General features: G+C 36.2%; 9 non-coding genes across 9 annotated transcripts; all 9 read right to left on the bottom strand.

Annotated features, from left to right (window-relative positions):
* Positions 1-2505: 2505 nt before the first annotated feature.
* Positions 2506-2579, bottom strand: TRNAL-AAG (transfer RNA leucine (anticodon AAG)). Its single transcript has one exon. It is a non-coding gene; the product is annotated as a tRNA-Leu (tRNA).
* Positions 2580-3387: 808 nt separating this feature from the next.
* TRNAI-AAU (transfer RNA isoleucine (anticodon AAU)) lies at positions 3388-3461 on the bottom strand. The gene has a single exon. It is a non-coding gene; the product is annotated as a tRNA-Ile (tRNA).
* Positions 3462-6460: 2999 nt separating this feature from the next.
* TRNAL-AAG (transfer RNA leucine (anticodon AAG)) lies at positions 6461-6534 on the bottom strand. Its single transcript has one exon. It is a non-coding gene; the product is annotated as a tRNA-Leu (tRNA).
* Positions 6535-9534: 3000 nt separating this feature from the next.
* On the bottom strand, positions 9535-9608 carry TRNAL-AAG (transfer RNA leucine (anticodon AAG)). The gene has a single exon. It is a non-coding gene; the product is annotated as a tRNA-Leu (tRNA).
* A 4350-nt stretch (positions 9609-13958) lies between these two features.
* On the bottom strand, positions 13959-14032 carry TRNAL-AAG (transfer RNA leucine (anticodon AAG)). Its single transcript has one exon. It is a non-coding gene; the product is annotated as a tRNA-Leu (tRNA).
* A 3428-nt stretch (positions 14033-17460) lies between these two features.
* Positions 17461-17534, bottom strand: TRNAI-AAU (transfer RNA isoleucine (anticodon AAU)). The gene has a single exon. It is a non-coding gene; the product is annotated as a tRNA-Ile (tRNA).
* Positions 17535-18342: 808 nt separating this feature from the next.
* TRNAI-AAU (transfer RNA isoleucine (anticodon AAU)) lies at positions 18343-18416 on the bottom strand. Its single transcript has one exon. It is a non-coding gene; the product is annotated as a tRNA-Ile (tRNA).
* An 807-nt stretch (positions 18417-19223) lies between these two features.
* On the bottom strand, positions 19224-19297 carry TRNAI-AAU (transfer RNA isoleucine (anticodon AAU)). The gene has a single exon. It is a non-coding gene; the product is annotated as a tRNA-Ile (tRNA).
* Positions 19298-20105: 808 nt separating this feature from the next.
* TRNAI-AAU (transfer RNA isoleucine (anticodon AAU)) lies at positions 20106-20179 on the bottom strand. Its single transcript has one exon. It is a non-coding gene; the product is annotated as a tRNA-Ile (tRNA).
* Between the last annotated feature and the right edge of the window lie 382 nt (positions 20180-20561).

Below are 20561 nucleotides of genomic sequence, written 5' to 3'. Positions count from 1 at the left end.
TTGAGTAGAGGAAGACTCTCTAATAATGGGTTCCATGGTGTAATGGTGAGCTCTTTGGACTTTGAATCCAGTAATCTGATTTCAATTCTTGGTGGGACCTAACTTTGTTCAATTTCAATAAAGTTGAATTTTAGGATAGCTTATCCTAAATTTAAAAATTCTCTGTTTTGTATGTGTCTATGATGTTCTCTAGCAAGTTTCAAGGGCTGCTAGCTGTAGCCAATGCATTCATCCCACACTTCATGCACTTTTCCGCTGGATAAAATCCCTTCTTGGCATTTCTTGTAGGACAACAATAAAAATCACATGGCCCGTATGGGGATCGAACACATGACCTTGGCGTTATTAGCACCACGCTCTAACCAACATAAAAGCATCAGCAAACACAAAAATGCCAAATGTACCTAAAACAGGAGAACATTCAGTATTTCAAAGATCAGCAATATTGAGTAGAGGAAGACTCTCTAATAATGGGTTCCATGGTGTAATGGTGAGCACTTTGGACTTTGAATCCAGTAATCTGATTTCAAATCTTGGTGAGACCTAACTTTGTTCAATTTCCTTAAAGTTGAATTTTAGGATAGCTTATCTATATTTAAACTTTGTATAAATCCCATCATCTTCAGTGGTTGTTTTTACTCCAAACTAATTTTGAAGCTGTTTCAAATCAGTTTTCAACTGGAGAGATGTTTGTCAAACATTTGGAAATAGGAAAAGTTGCAATAAGAATGCAGTGATCCATCACTTGTGCTATGGTTTTAAGATATTCTGGTTTTAAGAATTTTCTTCTTCAGTGTGCACTAATGAGAGTAAAGGTCTGTTCTTCTTCTCTTCTTAAAACTTAGTCCCCCATAGTAGATTCAATCACCAAATAAATGTCCTGATTGATTAATTTGCCTTAGCATTTCTTAGATTTGCCATATTGCTATATTTGAGAAAAAGTTTTCTATGTATGCCATATAGAGAAATGCTGCATCAGCCAAAGGATGACATTTTTGTTTATTCCTAACATGGATTTAAAAATTCTCTGTTTTGTATGTGTCTATGATGTTCTCTAACAAGTTTCAAGGGCTGCTAACTGTAGCCAATGCATTCATCCCACACTTCATGCACTTTGCCGCTGGATAAAATCCCTTCTTGGCATTTCTTGTAGGACAACAAGAAAAAGCACATGGCCCGTATGGGGACCTTGGCGTTATTAGCACCACGCTCTAACCAACTGAGCTAACCGGCCAAACATAAAAGCATCAGCAAACACAAAAATGCCAAATGTACCTAAAACAGGAGAACATTCAGTATTTCAAAGATCAGCAATATTGAGTAGAGGAAGACTCTCTAATAATGGGTTCCATGGTGTAATGGTGAGCACTTTGGACTTTGAATCCAGTAATCTGATTTCAAATCTTGGTGGGACCTAACTTTGTTCAATTTCCTTAAAGTTGAATTTTAGGATAGCTTATCTATATTTAAACTTTGTATAAATCCCATCATCTTCAGTGGTTTTTTTACTCCAAACTAATTTTGAAGCTGTTTCAAATCAGTTTTCAACTGGAGAGATGTTTGTCAAACATTTGGAAATAGGAAAAGTTGCAATAAGAATGCAGTGATCCATCACTTGTGCTATGGTTTTAAGATATTCTGGTTTTAAGAATTTTCTTCTTCAGTGTGCACTAATGAGAGTAAAGGTCTGTTCTTCTTCTCTTCTTAAAACTTAGTCCCCCATAGTAGATTCAATCACCAAATAAATGTCCTGATTGATTAATTTGCCTTAGCATTTCTTAGATTTGCCATATTGCTATATTTGACAAAAAGTTTTCTATGTATGCCATATAGAGAAATGCTGCATCAGCCAAAGGATGACATTTTTGTTTATTCCTAACATGGATTTAAAAATTCTCTGTTTTGTATGTGTCTATGATGTTCTCTATCAAGTTTCAAGGGCTGCTAACTGTAGCCAATGCATTCATCCCACACTTCATGCACTTTGCCGCTGGATAAAATCCCTTCTTGGCATTTCTTGTAGGACAACAAGAAAAAGCACATGGCCCGTATGGGGATCAAACCCATGACCTTGGCGTAATTAACAACCCGCTCTAACCAACTGAGCTAACCGGCCAAACATAAAAGCATCAGCAAACTCATAAATGCCAAATGTACCTAAAACAGGAGAACATTCAGTATTTCAAAGATCAGCAATATTGAGTAGAGGAAGAATCTCTAATAATGGGTTCCATGGTGAAATGGTGAGCTCTTTGGACTTTGAATCCAGTAATGTGATTTCAATTCTTGGTGGGACCTAACTTTGTTCAATTTCCTTAAAGTTGAATTTTAGGATAGCTTATCCTAAATTTAAAAATTCTCAGTTTTGTATGTGTCTATGATGTTCTCTAGCAAGTTTCAAGGGCTGCTAGCTGTAGCCAATGCATTCATCCCACACTTCATGCACTTTTCCGCTGGATAAAATCCCTTCTTGGCATTTCTTGTAGGACAACAATAAAAATCACATGGCCCGTATGGGGATCGAACACATGACCTTGGCGTTCTTAGCACCACGCTCTAACCAACTGAGCTAACCAGCCAAACATAAAAGCATCAGCAAACACAAAAATGCCAAATGTACCTAAAACAGGAGAACATTCAGTATTTCAAAGATCAGCAATATTGAGTAGAGGAAGACTCTCTAATAATGGGTTCCATGGTGTAATGGTGAGCACTTTGGACTTTGAATCCAGTAATCTGATTTCAATTCTTGGTGGGACCTAACTTTGTTCAATTTCCTTGAAGTTGAATTTTAGGATAGCTTATCTATATTTAAACTTTGTATAAATCCCATCATCTTCAGTGGTTTTTTTACTCCAAACTAATTTTGAAGCTGTTTCAAATCAGTTTTCAACTGGAGAGATGTTTGTCAGACATTTGGAAATAGGAAAAGTTGCAATAAGAATGCAGTGATCCTTCACTTGTGCTGTGGTTTTAAGATAATCTGGTTTTAAGAATTTTCTTCTTCAGTGTGCACTAATGAGAGTAAAGGTCTGTTCTTCTTCTCTTCTTAAAACTTAGTCCCCCATAGTAGATTCAATCACCAAATAAATGTCCTGATTGATTAATTTGCCTTAGCATTTCTTAGATTTGCCATATTGCTATATTTGAGAAAAAGTTTTCTATGTATGCCATATAGAGAAATGCTGCATCAGCCAAAGGATGACATTTTTGTTTATTCCTAACATGGATTTAAAAATTCTCTGTTTTGTATGTGTCTATGATGTTCTCTAGCAAGTTTCAAGGCCTGCTAACTGTAGCCAATGCATTCATCCCACACTTCATGCACTTTGTCGCTGGATAAAATCCCTTCTTTGCATTTCTTGTAGGACAACAAGAAAAAGCACATGGCCCATATGTGGATCGAACACATGACCTTGGCGTTATTAGCACCACGCTCTAACCAACTGAGCTAACCGGCCAAACATAAAAGCATCAGCAAACACAAAAATGCCAAATGTGCCTAAAAGAGGAGAACATTCAGTATTTCAAAGATCAGCAATATTGAGTAGAGGAAGACTCTCTAATAATGGGTTCCATGGTGTAATGGTGAGCACTTTGGACTTTGAATCCAGTAATCTGATTTCAATTTTTGGTGGGACCTAACTTTGTTCAATTTCCTTAAAGTTGAATTTTAGGATAGCTTATCTATATTTAAACTTTGTATAAATCCCATCATCTTCAGTGGTTTTTTTACTCCAAACTAATTTTGAAGCTGTTTCAAATCAGTTTTCAACTGGAGAGATGTTTGTCAAACATTTGGAAATAGGAAAAGTTGCAATAAGAATGCAGTGATCCATCACTTGTGCTATGGTTTTAAGATATTCTGGTTTTAAGAATTTTCTTCTTCAGTGTGCACTAATGAGAGTAAAGGTCTGTTCTTCTTCTCTTCTTAAAACTTAGTCCCCCATAGTAGATTCAATCACCAAATAAATGTCCTGATTGATTAATTTGACTTAGCATTTCTTAGATTTGCCATATTGCTATATTTGAGAAAAAGTTTTCTCTGTATGCCATATAGAGAAATGCTGCATCAGCCAAAGGATGACATTTTTGTTTATTCCTAACATGGATTTAAAAATTCTCTGTTTTGTATGTGTCTATGATGTTCTCTAGCAAGTTTCAAGGGCTGCTAACTGTAGCCAATGCATTCATCCCACACTTCATGCACTTTTCCGCTGGATAAAATCCCTTCTTGGCATTTCTTGTAGGACAACAAGAAAAAGCACATGGCCCGTATGGGGACCTTGGCGTTATTAGCACCACGCTCTAACCAACTGAGCTAACCGGCCAAACATAAAAGCATCAGCAAACACAAAAATGCCAAATGTACCTAAAACAGGAGAACATTCAGTATTTCAAAGATCAGCAATATTGAGTAGAGGAAGATTCTCTAATAATGGGTTCCATGGTGTAATGGTGAGCACTTTGGACTTTGAATCCAGTAATCTGATTTCAAATCTTGGTGGGACCTAACTTTGTTCAATTTCCTTAAAGTTGAATTTTAGGATAGCTTATCTATATTTAAACTTTGTATAAATCCCATCATCTTCAGTGGTTTCTTCACTCCAAACTAATTTTGAAACTGTTTCAAATCAGTTTTCAACTGGAGAGAAGTTTGTCAAACATTTGGAAATAGGAAAAGTTGCAATAAGAATGCAGTGATCCATCACTTGTGCTATGGTTTTAAGATATTCTGGTTTTAAGAATTTTCTTCTTCAGTGTGCACTAATGAGAGTAAAGGTCTGTTCTTCTTCTCGTCTTAAAACTTAGTCCCCCATAGTAGATTCAATCACCAAATAAATGTCCTGATTGATTAATTTGCCTTAGCATTTCTTAGATTTGCCATATTGCTATATTTGAGAAAAAGTTTTCTATGTATGCCATATAGAGAAATGCTGCATCAGCCAAAGGATGACATTTTTGTTTATTCCTAACATGGATTTAAAAATTCTCTGTTTTGTATGTGTCTATGATGTTCTCTAGCAAGTTTCAAGGGCTGCTAACTGTAGCCAATGCATTCATCCCACACTTCATGCACTTTGCCGCTGGATAAAATCCCTTCTTGGCATTTCTTGTAGCACAACAAGAAAAAGCACATGGCCAGTATGGGGACCTAGGCGTTATTAGCACCACGCTCTAACCAACTGAGCTAACCGGCCAAACATAAAAGCATCAGCAAACACAAAAATGCCAAATGTACCTAAAACAGGAGAACATTCAGTATTTCAAAGATCAGCAATATTGAGTAGAGGAAGACTCTCTAATAATGGGTTCCATGGTGTAATGGTGAGCACTTTGGACTTTGAATCCAGTAATCTGATTTCAAATCTTGGTGGGACCTAACTTTGTTCAATTTCCTTAAAGTTGAATTTTAGGATAGCTTATCTATATTTAAACTTTGTATAAATCCCATCATCTTCAGTGGTTTTTTTACTCCAAACTAATTTTGAAGCTGTTTCAAATCAGTTTTCAACTGGAGAGATGTTTGTCAAACATTTGGAAATAGGAAAAGTTGCAATAAGAATGCAGTGATCCATCACTTGTGCTATGGTTTTAAGATATTCTGGTTTTAAGAATTTTCTTCTTCAGTGTGCACTAATGAGAGTAAAGGTCTGTTCTTCTTCTCTTCTTAAAACTTAGTCCCCCATAGTAGATTCAATCACCAAATAAATGTCCTGATTGATTAATTTGCCTTAATATTTCTTAGATTTGCCATATTGCTATATTTGAGAAAAAGTTTTCTATGTATGCCATATAGAGAAATGCTGCATCAGCCAAAGGATGACATTTTTGTTTATTCCTAACATGGATTTAAAAAATCTCTGTTTTGTATGTGTCTATGATGTTCTCTAGCAAGTTTCAAGGGCTGCTAACTGTAGCCAATGCATTCATCCCACACTTCATGCACTTTGCAGCTGGATAAAATCCCTTCTTGGCATTTCTTGTAGGACAATATCGCCAAGATGGGGATCGAACACATGACCTTGGTGTTATTAGCACCACGCTCTAACCAACTGAGCTAAACGGCCAAACATAAAAGCATCAGCAAACACAAAAATGCCAAATGTACCTAAAACAGGAGAACATTCAGTATTTCAAAGATCAGCAATATTGAGTAGAGGAAGACTCTCTAATAATGGGTTCCATGGTGTAATGGTGAGCTCTTTGGACTTTGAATCCAGTAATGTGATTTCAATTCTTGGTGGGACCTAACTTTGTTCAATTTCCTTAAAGTTGAATTTTAGGATAACTTATCCTAAATTTAAAAATTCTCTGTTTTGTATGTGTCTATGATGTTCTCTAGCAAGTTTCAAGGGCTGCTAGCTGTAGCCAATGCATTCATCCCACACTTCATGCACTTTTCCGCTGGATAAAATCCCTTCTTGGCATTTCTTGTAGGACAACTATAAAAATCACATGGCCCGTATGGGGATCGAACACATGACCTTGGCGTTCTTAGCACCACGCTCTAACCAACTGAGCTAACCAGCCAAACATAAAAGCATCAGCAAACACAAAAATGCCAAATGTACATAAAACAGGAGAACATTCAGTATTTCAAAGATCAGCAATATTGAGTAGAGGAAGACTCTCTAATAATGGGTTCCATGGTGTAATGGTGAGCACTTTGGACTTTGAATCCAGTAATCTGATTTCAAATCTTGGTGGGACCTAACTTTGTTCAATTTCCTTAAAGTTGAATTTTAGGATAGCTTATCTATATTTAAACTTTGTATAAATCCCATCATCTTCAGTGTTTTTTTTTACTCCAAACTAATTTTGAAGCTGTTTCAAATCAGTTTTCAACTGGAGAGATGTTTGTCAAACATTTGGAAATAGGAAAAGTTGCAATAAGAATGCAGTGATCCATCACTTGTGCTATGGTTTTAAGATATTCTGGTTTTAAGAATTTTCTTCTTCAGTGTGCAGTAATGAGAGTAAAGGTCTGTTCTTCTTCTCTTCTTAAAACTTAGTCCCCCATAGTAGATTCAATCACCAAATAAATGTCCTGATTGATTAATTTGACTTAGCATTTCTTAGATTTGCCATATTGCTATATTTGAGAAAAAGTTTTCTCTGTATGCCATATAGAGAAATGCTGCATCAGCCAAAGGATGACATTTTTGTTTATTCCTAACATGGATTTAAAAATTCTCTGTTTTGTATGTGTCTATGATGTTCTCTAGCAAGTTTCAAGGGCTGCTAACTGTAGCCAATGCATTCATCCCACACTTCATGCACTTTTCCGCTGGATAAAATCCCTTCTTGGCATTTCTTGTAGGACAACAAGAAAAAGCACATGGCCCGTATGGGGACCTTGGCGTTATTAGCACCACGCTCTAACCAACTGAGCTAACCGGCCAAACATAAAAGCATCAGCAAACACAAAAATGCCAAATGTACCTAAAACAGGAGAACATTCAGTATTTCAAAGATCAGCAATATTGAGTAGAGGAAGATTCTCTAATAATGGGTTCCATGGTGTAATGGTGAGCACTTTGGACTTTGAATCCAGTAATCTGATTTCAAATCTTGGTGGGACCTAACTTTGTTCAATTTCCTTAAAGTTGAATTTTAGGATAGCTTATCTATATTTAAACTTTGTATAAATCCCATCATCTTCAGTGGTTTCTTCACTCCAAACTAATTTTGAAACTGTTTCAAATCAGTTTTCAACTGGAGAGAAGTTTGTCAAACATTTGGAAATAGGAAAAGTTGCAATAAGAATGCAGTGATCCATCACTTGTGCTATGGTTTTAAGATATTCTGGTTTTAAGAATTTTCTTCTTCAGTGTGCACTAATGAGAGTAAAGGTCTGTTCTTCTTCTCGTCTTAAAACTTAGTCCCCCATAGTAGATTCAATCACCAAATAAATGTCCTGATTGATTAATTTGCCTTAGCATTTCTTAGATTTGCCATATTGCTATATTTGAGAAAAAGTTTTCTATGTATGCCATATAGAGAAATGCTGCATCAGCCAAAGGATGACATTTTTGTTTATTCCTAACATGGATTTAAAAATTCTCTGTTTTGTATGTGTCTATGATGTTCTCTAGCAAGTTTCAAGGGCTGCTAACTGTAGCCAATGCATTCATCCCACACTTCATGCACTTTGCCGCTGGATAAAATCCCTTCTTGGCATTTCTTGTAGCACAACAAGAAAAAGCACATGGCCAGTATGGGGACCTAGGCGTTATTAGCACCACGCTCTAACCAACTGAGCTAACCGGCCAAACATAAAAGCATCAGCAAACACAAAAATGCCAAATGTACCTAAAACAGGAGAACATTCAGTATTTCAAAGATCAGCAATATTGAGTAGAGGAAGACTCTCTAATAATGGGTTCCATGGTGTAATGGTGAGCACTTTGGACTTTGAATCCAGTAATCTGATTTCAAATCTTGGTGGGACCTAACTTTGTTCAATTTCCTTAAAGTTGAATTTTAGGATAGCTTATCTATATTTAATCTTTGTATAAATCCCATCATCTTCAGTGGTTTTTTTACTCCAAACTAATTTTGAAGCTGTTTCAAATCAGTTTTCAACTGGAGAGATGTTTGTCAAACATTTGGAAATAGGAAAAGTTGCAATAAGAATGCAGTGATCCATCACTTGTGCTATGGTTTTAAGATATTCTGGTTTTAAGAATTTTCTTCTTCAGTGTGCACTAATGAGAGTAAAGGTCTGTTCTTCTTCTCTTCTTAAAACTTAGTCCCCCATAGTAGATTCAATCACCAAATAAATGTCCTGATTGATTAATTTGCCTTAATATTTCTTAGATTTGCCATATTGCTATATTTGAGAAAAAGTTTTCTATGTATGCCATATAGAGAAATGCTGCATCAGCCAAAGGATGACATTATTGTTTATTCCTAACATGGATTTAAAAAATCTCTGTTTTGTATGTGTCTATGATGTTCTCTAGCAAGTTTCAAGGGCTGCTAACTGTAGCCAATGCATTCATCCCACACTTCATGCACTTTGCAGCTGGATAAAATCCCTTCTTGGCATTTCTTGTAGGACAATATCGCCAAGATGGGGATCGAACACATGACCTTGGTGTTATTAGCACCACGCTCTAACCAACTGAGCTAAACGGCCAAACATAAAAGCATCAGCAAACACAAAAATGCCAAATGTACCTAAAACAGGAGAACATTCAGTATTTCAAAGATCAGCAATATTGAGTAGAGGAAGACTCTCTAATAATGGGTTCCATGGTGTAATGGTGAGCTCTTTGGACTTTGAATCCAGTAATGTGATTTCAATTCTTGGTGGGACCTAACTTTGTTCAATTTCCTTAAAGTTGAATTTTAGGATAACTTATCCTAAATTTAAAAATTCTCTGTTTTGTATGTGTCTATGATGTTCTCTAGCAAGTTTCAAGGGCTGCTAGCTGTAGCCAATGCATTCATCCCACACTTCATGCACTTTTCCGCTGGATAAAATCCCTTCTTGGCATTTCTTGTAGGACAACTATAAAAATCACATGGCCCGTATGGGGATCGAACACATGACCTTGGCGTTCTTAGCACCACGCTCTAACCAACTGAGCTAACCAGCCAAACATAAAAGCATCAGCAAACACAAAAATGCCAAATGTACATAAAACAGGAGAACATTCAGTATTTCAAAGATCAGCAATATTGAGTAGAGGAAGACTCTCTAATAATGGGTTCCATGGTGTAATGGTGAGCACTTTGGACTTTGAATCCAGTAATCTGATTTCAAATCTTGGTGGGACCTAACTTTGTTCAATTTCCTTAAAGTTGAATTTTAGGATAGCTTATCTATATTTAAACTTTGTATAAATCCCATCATCTTCAGTGTTTTTTTTTACTCCAAACTAATTTTGAAGCTGTTTCAAATCAGTTTTCAACTGGAGAGATGTTTGTCAAACATTTGGAAATAGGAAAAGTTGCAATAAGAATGCAGTGATCCATCACTTGTGCTATGGTTTTAAGATATTCTGGTTTTAAGAATTTTCTTCTTCAGTGTGCACTAATGAGAGTAAAGGTCTGTTCTTCTTCTCTTCTTAAAACTTAGTCCCCCATAGTAGATTCAATCACCAAATAAATGTCCTGATTGATTAATTTGCCTTAGCATTTCTTAGATTTGCCATATTGCTATATTTGAGAAAAAGTTTTCTATGTATGCCATATAGAGAAATGCTGCATCAGCCAAAGGATGACATTTTTGTTTATTCCTAACATGGATTTAAAAATTCTCTGTTTTGTATGTGTCTATGATGTTCTCTAGCAAGTTTCAAGGGCTGCTAACTGTAGCCAATGCATTCATCCCACACTTCATGCACTTTGCCGCTGGATAAAATCCCTTCTTGGCATTTCTTGTAGGACAACAAGAAAAATCACATGGCCCGTATGGGGATCGAACACATGACCTTGGTGTTATTAGCACCACGCTCTAACCAACTGAGCTAACCGGCCAAACATAAAAGCATCAGCAAACACAAAAATGCCAAATGTACCTAAAACAGGAGAACATTCAGTATTTCAAAGATCAGCAATATTGAGTAGAGGAAGACTCTCTAATAATGGGTTCCATGGTGTAATGGTGAGCTCTTTGGACTTTGAATCCAGTAATGTGATTTCAATTCTTGGTGGGACCTAACTTTGTTCAATTTCCTTAAAGTTGAATTTTAGGATAGCTTATCTATATTTAAACTTTGTATAAATCCCATCATCTTCAGTGGTTTTTTTACTCCAAACTAATTTTGAAGCTGTTTCAAATCAGTTTTCAACTGGAGAGATGTTTGTCAAACATTTGGAAATAGGAAAGTTGCAATAAGAATGCAGTGATCCATCACTTGTGCTATGGTTTTAAGATATTCTGGTTTTAAGAATTTTCTTCTTCAGTGTGCACTAATGAGAGTAAAGGTCTGTTCTTCTTCTCTTCTTAAAACTTAGTCCCCCATAGTAGATTCAATCACCAAATAAATGTCCTGATTGATTAATTTGCCTTAGCATTTCTTAGATTTGCCATATTGCTATATTTGAGAAAAAGTTTTCTATGTATGCCATATAGAGAAATGCTGCATCAGCCAAAGGATGACATTTTTGTTTATTCCTAACATGGATTTAAAAATTCTCTGTTTTGTATGTGTCTATGATGTTCTCTAGCAAGTTTCAAGGGCTGCTAACTGTAGCCAATGCATTCATCCCACACTTCATGCACTTTGCCGCTGGATAAAATCCCTTCTTGGCATTTCTTGTAGGACAACAAGAAAAATCACATGGCCCGTATGGGGATCGAACACATGACCTTGATGTTATTAGCACCACGCTCTAACCAACTGAGCTAACCGGCCAAACATAAAAGCATCAGCAAACACAAAAATGCCAAATGTACCTAAAACAGGAGAACATTCAGTATTTCAAAGATCAGCAATATTGAGTAGAGGAAGACTCTCTAATAATGGGTTCCATGGTGTAATGGTGAGCTCTTTGGACTTTGAATCCAGTAATCTGATTTCAATTCTTGGTGGGACCTAACTTTGTTCAATTTCAATAAAGTTGAATTTTAGGATAGCTTATCCTAAATTTAAAAATTCTCTGTTTTGTATGTGTCTATGATGTTCTCTAGCAAGTTTCAAGGGCTGCTAGCTGTAGCCAATGCATTCATCCCACACTTCATGCACTTTTCCGCTGGATAAAATCCCTTCTTGGCATTTCTTGTAGGACAACAATAAAAATCACATGGCCCGTATGGGGATCGAACACATGACCTTGGCGTTATTAGCACCACGCTCTAACCAACATAAAAGCATCAGCAAACACAAAAATGCCAAATGTACCTAAAACAGGAGAACATTCAGTATTTCAAAGATCAGCAATATTGAGTAGAGGAAGACTCTCTAATAATGGGTTCCATGGTGTAATGGTGAGCACTTTGGACTTTGAATCCAGTAATCTGATTTCAAATCTTGGTGAGACCTAACTTTGTTCAATTTCCTTAAAGTTGAATTTTAGGATAGCTTATCTATATTTAAACTTTGTATAAATCCCATCATCTTCAGTGGTTTTTTTACTCCAAACTAATTTTGAAGCTGTTTCAAATCAGTTTTCAACTGGAGAGATGTTTGTCAAACATTTGGAAATAGGAAAAGTTGCAATAAGAATGCAGTGATCCATCACTTGTGCTATGGTTTTAAGATATTCTGGTTTTAAGAATTTTCTTCTTCAGTGTGCACTAATGAGAGTAAAGGTCTGTTCTTCTTCTCTTCTTAAAACTTAGTCCCCCATAGTAGATTCAATCACCAAATAAATGTCCTGATTGATTAATTTGCCTTAGCATTTCTTAGATTTGCCATATTGCTATATTTGAGAAAAAGTTTTCTATGTATGCCATATAGAGAAATGCTGCATCAGCCAAAGGATGACATTTTTGTTTATTCCTAACATGGATTTAAAAATTCTCTGTTTTGTATGTGTCTATGATGTTCTCTAACAAGTTTCAAGGGCTGCTAACTGTAGCCAATGCATTCATCCCACACTTCATGCACTTTGCCGCTGGATAAAATCCCTTCTTGGCATTTCTTGTAGGACAACAAGAAAAAGCACATGGCCCGTATGGGGACCTTGGCATTATTAGCACCACGCTCTAACCAACTGAGCTAACCGGCCAAACATAAAAGCATCAGCAAACACAAAAATGCCAAATGTACCTAAAACAGGAGAACATTCAGTATTTCAAAGATCAGCAATATTGAGTAGAGGAAGACTCTCTAATAATGGGTTCCATGGTGTAATGGTGAGCACTTTGGACTTTGAATCCAGTAATCTGATTTCAAATCTTGGTGGGACCTAACTTTGTTCAATTTCCTTAAAGTTGAATTTTAGGATAGCTTATCTATATTTAAACTTTGTATAAATCCCATCATCTTCAGTGGTTTTTTTACTCCAAACTAATTTTGAAGCTGTTTCAAATCAGTTTTCAACTGGAGAGATGTTTGTCAAACATTTGGAAATAGGAAAAGTTGCAATAAGAATGCAGTGATCCATCACTTGTGCTATGGTTTTAAGATATTCTGGTTTTAAGAATTTTCTTCTTCAGTGTGCACTAATGAGAGTAAAGGTCTGTTCTTCTTCTCTTCTTAAAACTTAGTCCCCCATAGTAGATTCAATCACCAAATAAATGTCCTGATTGATTAATTTGCCTTAGCATTTCTTAGATTTGCCATATTGCTATATTTGACAAAAAGTTTTCTATGTATGCCATATAGAGAAATGCTGCATCAGCCAAAGGATGACATTTTTGTTTATTCCTAACATGGATTTAAAAATTCTCTGTTTTGTATGTGTCTATGATGTTCTCTATCAAGTTTCAAGGGCTGCTAACTGTAGCCAATGCATTCATCCCACACTTCATGCACTTTGCCACTGGATAAAATCCCTTCTTGGCATTTCTTGTAGGACAACAAGAAAAAGCACATGGCCCGTATGGGGATCAAACCCATGACCTTGGCGTAATTAACAACCCGCTCAAACCAACTGAGCTAACCGGCCAAACATAAAAGCATCAGCAAACTCATAAATGCCAAATGTACCTAAAACAGGAGAACATTCAGTATTTCAAAGATCAGCAATATTGAGTAGAGGAAGAATCTCTAATAATGGGTTCCATGGTGAAATGGTGAGCTCTTTGGACTTTGAATCCAGTAATGTGATTTCAATTCTTGGTGGGACCTAACTTTGTTCAATTTCCTTAAAGTTGAATTTTAGGATAGCTTATCCTAAATTTAAAAATTCTCAGTTTTGTATGTGTCTATGATGTTCTCTAGCAAGTTTCAAGGGCTGCTAGCTGTAGCCAATGCATTCATCCCACACTTCATGCACTTTTCCGCTGGATAAAATCCCTTCTTGGCATTTCTTGTAGGACAACAATAAAAATCACATGGCCCGTATGGGGATCGAACACATGACCTTGGCGTTCTTAGCACCACGCTCTAACCAACTGAGCTAACCAGCCAAACATAAAAGCATCAGCAAACACAAAAATGCCAAATGTACCTAAAACAGGAGAACATTCAGTATTTCAAAGATCAGCAATATTGAGTAGAGGAAGACTCTCTAATAATGGGTTCCATGGTGTAATGGTGAGCACTTTGGACTTTGAATCCAGTAATCTGATTTCAATTCTTGGTGGGACCTAACTTTGTTCAATTTCCTTGAAGTTGAATTTTAGGATAGCTTATCTATATTTAAACTTTGTATAAATCCCATCATCTTCAGTGGTTTTTTTACTCCAAACTAATTTTGAAGCTGTTTCAAATCAGTTTTCAACTGGAGAGATGTTTGTCAGACATTTGGAAATAGGAAAAGTTGCAATAAGAATGCAGTGATCCTTCACTTGTGCTGTGGTTTTAAGATAATCTGGTTTTAAGAATTTTCTTCTTCAGTGTGCACTAATGAGAGTAAAGGTCTGTTCTTCTTCTCTTCTTAAAACTTAGTCCCCCATAGTAGATTCAATCACCAAATAAATGTCCTGATTGATTAATTTGCCTTAGCATTTCTTAGATTTGCCATATTGCTATATTTGAGAAAAAGTTTTCTATGTATGCCATATAGAGAAATGCTGCATCAGCCAAAGGATGACATTTTTGTTTATTCCTAACATGGATTTAAAAATTCTCTGTTTTGTATGTGTCTATGATGTTCTCTAGCAAGTTTCAAGGCCTGCTAACTGTAGCCAATGCATTCATCCCACACTTCATGCACTTTTCCGCTGGATAAAATCCCTTCTTGGCATTTCTTGTAGGACAACAAGAAAAAGCACATGGCCCGTATGGGGACCTTGGCGTTATTAGCACCACGCTCTAACCAACTGAGCTAACCGGCCAAACATAAAAGCATCAGCAAACACAAAAATGCCAAATGTACCTAAAACAGGAGAACATTCAGTATTTCAAAGATCAGCAATATTGAGTAGAGGAAGATTCTCTAATAATGGGTTCCATGGTGTAATGGTGAGCACTTTGGACTTTGAATCCAGTAATCTGATTTCAAATCTTGGTGGGACCTAACTTTGTTCAATTTCCTTAAAGTTGAATTTTAGGATAGCTTATCTATATTTAAACTTTGTATAAATCCCATCATCTTCAGTGGTTTTTTTACTCCAAACTAATTTTGAAGCTGTTTCAAATCAGTTTTCAACTGGAGAGATGTTTGTCAAACATTTGGAAATAGGAAAAGTTGCAATAAGAATGCAGTGATCCATCACTTGTGCTATGGTTTTAAGATATTCTGGTTTTAAGAATTTTCTTCTTCAGTGTGCACTAATGAGAGTTAAGGTCTGTTCTTCTTCTCTTCTTAAAACTTAGTCCCCCATAGTAGATTCAATCACCAAATAAATGTCCTGATTGATTAATTTGCCTTAGCATTTCTTAGATTTGCCATATTGCTATATTTGAGAAAAAGTTTTCTATGTATGCCATATAGAGAAATGCTGCATCAGCCAAAGGATGACATTTTTGTTTATTCCTAACATGGATTTAAAAATTCTCTGTTTTGTATGTGTCTATGATGTTCTCTAGCAAGTTTCAAGGGCTGCTAACTGTAGCCAATGCATTCATCCCACACTTCATGCACTTTGCCGCTGGATAAAATCCCTTCTTGGCATTTCTTGTAGGACAACAAGAAAAAGCACATGGCCCGTATGGGGATAGAACACATGACCTTGGCATTATTAGCACCACGCTCTAACCAACTGAGCAAACCGGCCAATCATAAAAGCATCAGAAAACTCATAAATGCCAAATGTACCTAAAACAGGAGAACATTCAGTATTTCAAAGATCAGCAATATTGAGTAGAGGAAGACTCTCGAACAATGGGTTCCATGGTGTAATGGTGAGCACTTTGGACTTTGAATCCAGTAATCTGATTTCAAATCTTGGTGGGACCTAACTTTGTTCAATTTCCTTAAAGTTGAATTTTAGGATAGCTTATCTATATTTAAACTTTGTATAAATCCCATCATCTTCAGTGTTTTTTTTACTCCAAACTAATTTTGAAGCTGTTTCAAATCAGTTTTCAACTGGAGAGATGTTTGTCAAACATTTGGAAATAGGAAAAGTTGCAATAAGAATGCAGTGATCCATCACTTGTTCTATGGTTTTAAGATATTCTGGTTTTAAGAATTTTCTTCTTCAGTGTGCACTAATGAGAGTAAAGGTCTGTTCTTCTTCTCTTCTTAAAACTTAGTCCCCCATAGTAGATTCAATCACCAAATAAATGTCCTGATTGATTAATTTGCCTTAGCATTTCTTAGATTTGCCATATTGCTATATTTGAGAAAAAGTTTTCTATGTATGCCATATAGAGAAATGCTGCATCAGCCAAAGGATGACATTTTTGTTTATTCCTAACATGGATTTAAAATTCTCTGTTTTGTATGTGTCTATGATGTTCTCTAACAAGTTTCAAGGGCTGCTAACTGTAGCCAATGCATTCATCCCACACTTCATGCACTTTGCCGCTGGATAAAATCCCTTCTTGGCATTTCTTGTAGGACAACAAGAAAAAGCACATGGCCCGTATGGGGACCTTGGCGTTATTAGCACCACGCTCTAACCAACTGAGCTAACCGGCCAAACATAAAAGCATCAGCAAACTCAAAAATGCCAAATGTACCTAAAACAGGAGAACATTCAGTATTTCAAAGATCAGCAATATTGAGTAGAGGAAGACTCTCTAATAATGGGTTCCATGGTGTAATGGTAAGCACTTTGGACTTTGAATCCAGTAATCTGATTTCAAATCTTGGTGGGACCTAACTTTGTTCACTTTCCTTAAAGTTGAATTTTAGGATAGCTTATCTATATTTAAACTTTGTATAAATCCCATCATCTTCAGTGGTTTCTTTACTCCAAACTAATTTTGAAACTGTTTCAAATCAGTTTTCAACTGGAGAGATGTTTGTCAAACATTTGAAAATAGGAAAAGTTGCAATAAGAATGCAGTGATCCATCACTTGTGCTATGGTTTTAAGATATTCTGGTTTTAAGAATTTTCTTCTTCAGTGTGCACTAATGAGAGTAAAGGTCTGTTCTTCTTCTCTTCTTAAACTTAGTCCCCCATAGTAGATTCAATCACCAAATAAATGTCCTGATTGATTAATTAGCCTTAGCATTTCTTAGATTTGCCATATTGCTATATTTGAGAAAAAGTTTTCTATGTATGCCATATAGAGAAATGCTGCATCAGCCAAAGGATGACATTTTTGTTTATTCCTAACATGGATTTAAAAATTCTCTGTTTTGTATGTGTCTATGATGTTCTCTAGCAAGTTTCAAGGGCTGCCAACTGTAGCCAATGCATTCATCCCACACTTCATGCACTTTGCCGCTGGATAAAATCCCTTCTTGGCATTTCTTGTAGGACAACAAGAAAAAGCACATGGCCCGTATGGGGATCGAACCCATGACCTTGGTGTAATTAGCACCACGCTCTAACCAACTGAGCTAACCGGCCAAACATAAAAGCATCAGCAAACTCATAAATGCCAAATGTACCTAAAACAGGAGAACATTCAGTATTTCAAAGATCAGCAATATTGAGTAGAGGAAGATTCTTGAACAATGGGTTCCATGGTGTAATGGTGAGCACTTTGGACTTTGAATCCAGTAATCTGATATCAAATCTTGGTGGGACCTAACTTTGTTCAATTTCCTTAAAGTTGAATTTTAGGGTAGCTTATCTATATTTAAACTTTGTATAAATCCCATCATCTTCAGTGGTTTCTTTACTCCAAACTAATTTTGAAACTGTTTCAAATCAGTTTTCAACTGGAGAGATGTTTGTCAAACATTTGGAAATAGGAAAAGTTGCAATAAGAATGCAGTGATCCATCACTTGTGCTATGGTTTTAAGATATTCTGGTTTTAAGAATTTTCTTCTTCAGTGTGCACTAATGAGAGTAAAGGTCTGTTCTTCTTCTCTTCTTAAAACTTAGTCCCCCATAGTAGATTCAATCACCAAATAAATGTCCTGATTGATTAATTAGCCTTAGCATTTCTTAGATTTGCCATATTTCTATATTTGAGAAAAAATTTTCTATGTATGCCATATAGAGAAATGCTGCATCAGCCAAAGGATGACATTTTTGTTTATTCCTAACATGGATTTAAAAATTCTCTGTTTTGTATGTGTCTATGATGTTCTCTAACAAGATTCAAGGGCTGCTAACTGTAGCCAATGCATTCATCCCACACTTCATGCACTTTGCCGCTGGATAAACTCCCTTCTTGGCATTTCTTGTAGGACAACAAGAAAAAGCACATGGCCCGTATGTGGATCGAACACATGACCTTGGCATTATTAGCACCACGCTCTAACCAACTGAGCTAACCGGCCAAACATAAAAGCATCAGCAAACTCAAAAATGCCAAATGTACCTAAAACAGGAGAACATTCAGTATTTCAAAGATCAGCAATATTGAGTAGAGGAAGACTCTCTAATAATGGGTTCCATGGTGTAATGGTAAGCACTTTGGACTTTGAATCCAGTAATCTGATTTCAAATCTTGGTGGGACCTAACTTTGTTCACTTTCCTTAAAGTTGAATTTTAGGATAGCTTATCTATATTTAAACTTTGTATAAATCCCATCATCTTCAGTGGTTTCTTTACTCCAAACTAATTTTGAAACTGTTTCAAATCAGTTTTCAACTGGAGAGATGTTTGTCAAACATTTGAAAATAGGAAAAGTTGCAATAAGAATGCAGTGATCCATCACTTGTGCTATGGTTTTAAGATATTCTGGTTTTAAGAATTTTCTTCTTCAGTGTGCACTAATGAGAGTAAAGGTCTGTTCTTCTTCTCTTCTTAAACTTAGTCCCCCATAGTAGATTCAATCACCAAATAAATGTCCTGATTGATTAATTAGCCTTAGCATTTCTTAGATTTGCCATATTGCTATATTTGAGAAAAAGTTTTCTATGTATGCCATATAGAGAAATGCTGCATCAGCCAAAGGATGACATTTTTGTTTATTCCTAACATGGATTTAAAAATTCTCTGTTTTGTATGTGTCTATGATGTTCTCTAGCAAGTTTCAAGGGCTGCCAACTGTAGCCAATGCATTCATCCCACACTTCATGCACTTTGCCGCTGGATAAAATCCCTTCTTGGCATTTCTTGTAGGACAACAAGAAAAAGCACATGGCCCGTATGGGGATCGAACCCATGACCTTGGTGTAATTAGCACCACGCTCTAACCAACTGAGCTAACCGGCCAAACATAAAAGCATCAGCAAACTCATAAATGCCAAATGTACCTAAAACAGGAGAACATTCAGTATTTCAAAGATCAGCAATATTGAGTAGAGGAAGATTCTTGAACAATGGGTTCCATGGTGTAATGGTGAGCACTTTGGACTTTGAATCCAGTAATCTGATATCAAATCTTGGTGGGACCTAACTTTGTTCAATTTCCTTAAAGTTGAATTTTAGGATAGCTTATCTATATTTAAACTTTGTATAAATCCCATCATCTTCAGTGGTTTCTTTACTCCAAACTAATTTTGAAACTGTTTCAAATCAGTTTTCAACTGGAGAGATGTTTGTCAAACATTTGGAAATAGGAAAAGTTGCAATAAGAATGCAGTGATCCATCACTTGTGCTATGGTTTTAAGATATTCTGGTTTTAAGAATTTTCTTCTTCAGTGTGCACTAATGAGAGTAAAGGTCTGTTCTTCTTCTCTTCTTAAAACTTAGTCCCCCATAGTAGATTCAATCACCAAATAAATGTCCTGATTGATTAATTTGCCTTAGCATTTCTTAGATTTGCCATATTGCTATATTTGAGAAAAAGTTTTCTATGTATGCCATATAGAGAAATGCTGCATCAGCCAAAGGATGACATTTTTGTTTATTCCTAACATGGATTTAAAAATTCTCTGTTTTGTATGTGTCTATGATGTTCTCTAGCAAGTTTCAAGGGCTGCAAACTGTAGCCAATGCATTCATCCCACACTTCATGCACTTTGCCGCTGGATAAAATCCCTTCTTGGCATTTCTTGTAGGACAACAAGAAAAAGCACATGGCCCGTATGGGGATCGAACACATGACCTTGGCGTTATTAGCACCACGCTCTAACCAACTGAGCTAACCGGCCAAACATAAAAGCATCAGCAAACACAAAAATGCCATATGTACCTAAAACAGGAGAACATTCAGTATTTCAAAGATCAGCAATATTGAGTAGAGGAAGACTCTCGAATAATGGGTTCCATGGTGTAATGGTGAGCACTTTGGACTTTGAATCCAGTAATCTGATTTCAAATCTTGGTGGGACCTAACTTTGTTCAATTTCCTTAAAGTTGAATTTTAGGGTAGCTTATCTATATTTAAACTTTGTATAAATCCCATCATCTTCAGTGGTTTGTTTACTCCAAACTAATTTTGAAACTGTTTCAAATCAGTTTTCAACTGGAGAGATGTTTGTCAAACATTTGGAAATAGGAAAAGTTACAATAAGAATGCAGTGATCCATCACT

This window comes from Taudactylus pleione, unplaced genomic scaffold, assembly GCF_031769625.1.
Source record: "Taudactylus pleione unplaced genomic scaffold, aTauple2 ptg000085l, whole genome shotgun sequence".
Classification (NCBI taxonomy): Eukaryota; Metazoa; Chordata; class Amphibia; order Anura; family Myobatrachidae; genus Taudactylus; species Taudactylus pleione.
Note: the sequence above shows the minus strand (reverse complement) of the source record. Positions and strands in the feature narration are given on the sequence as shown.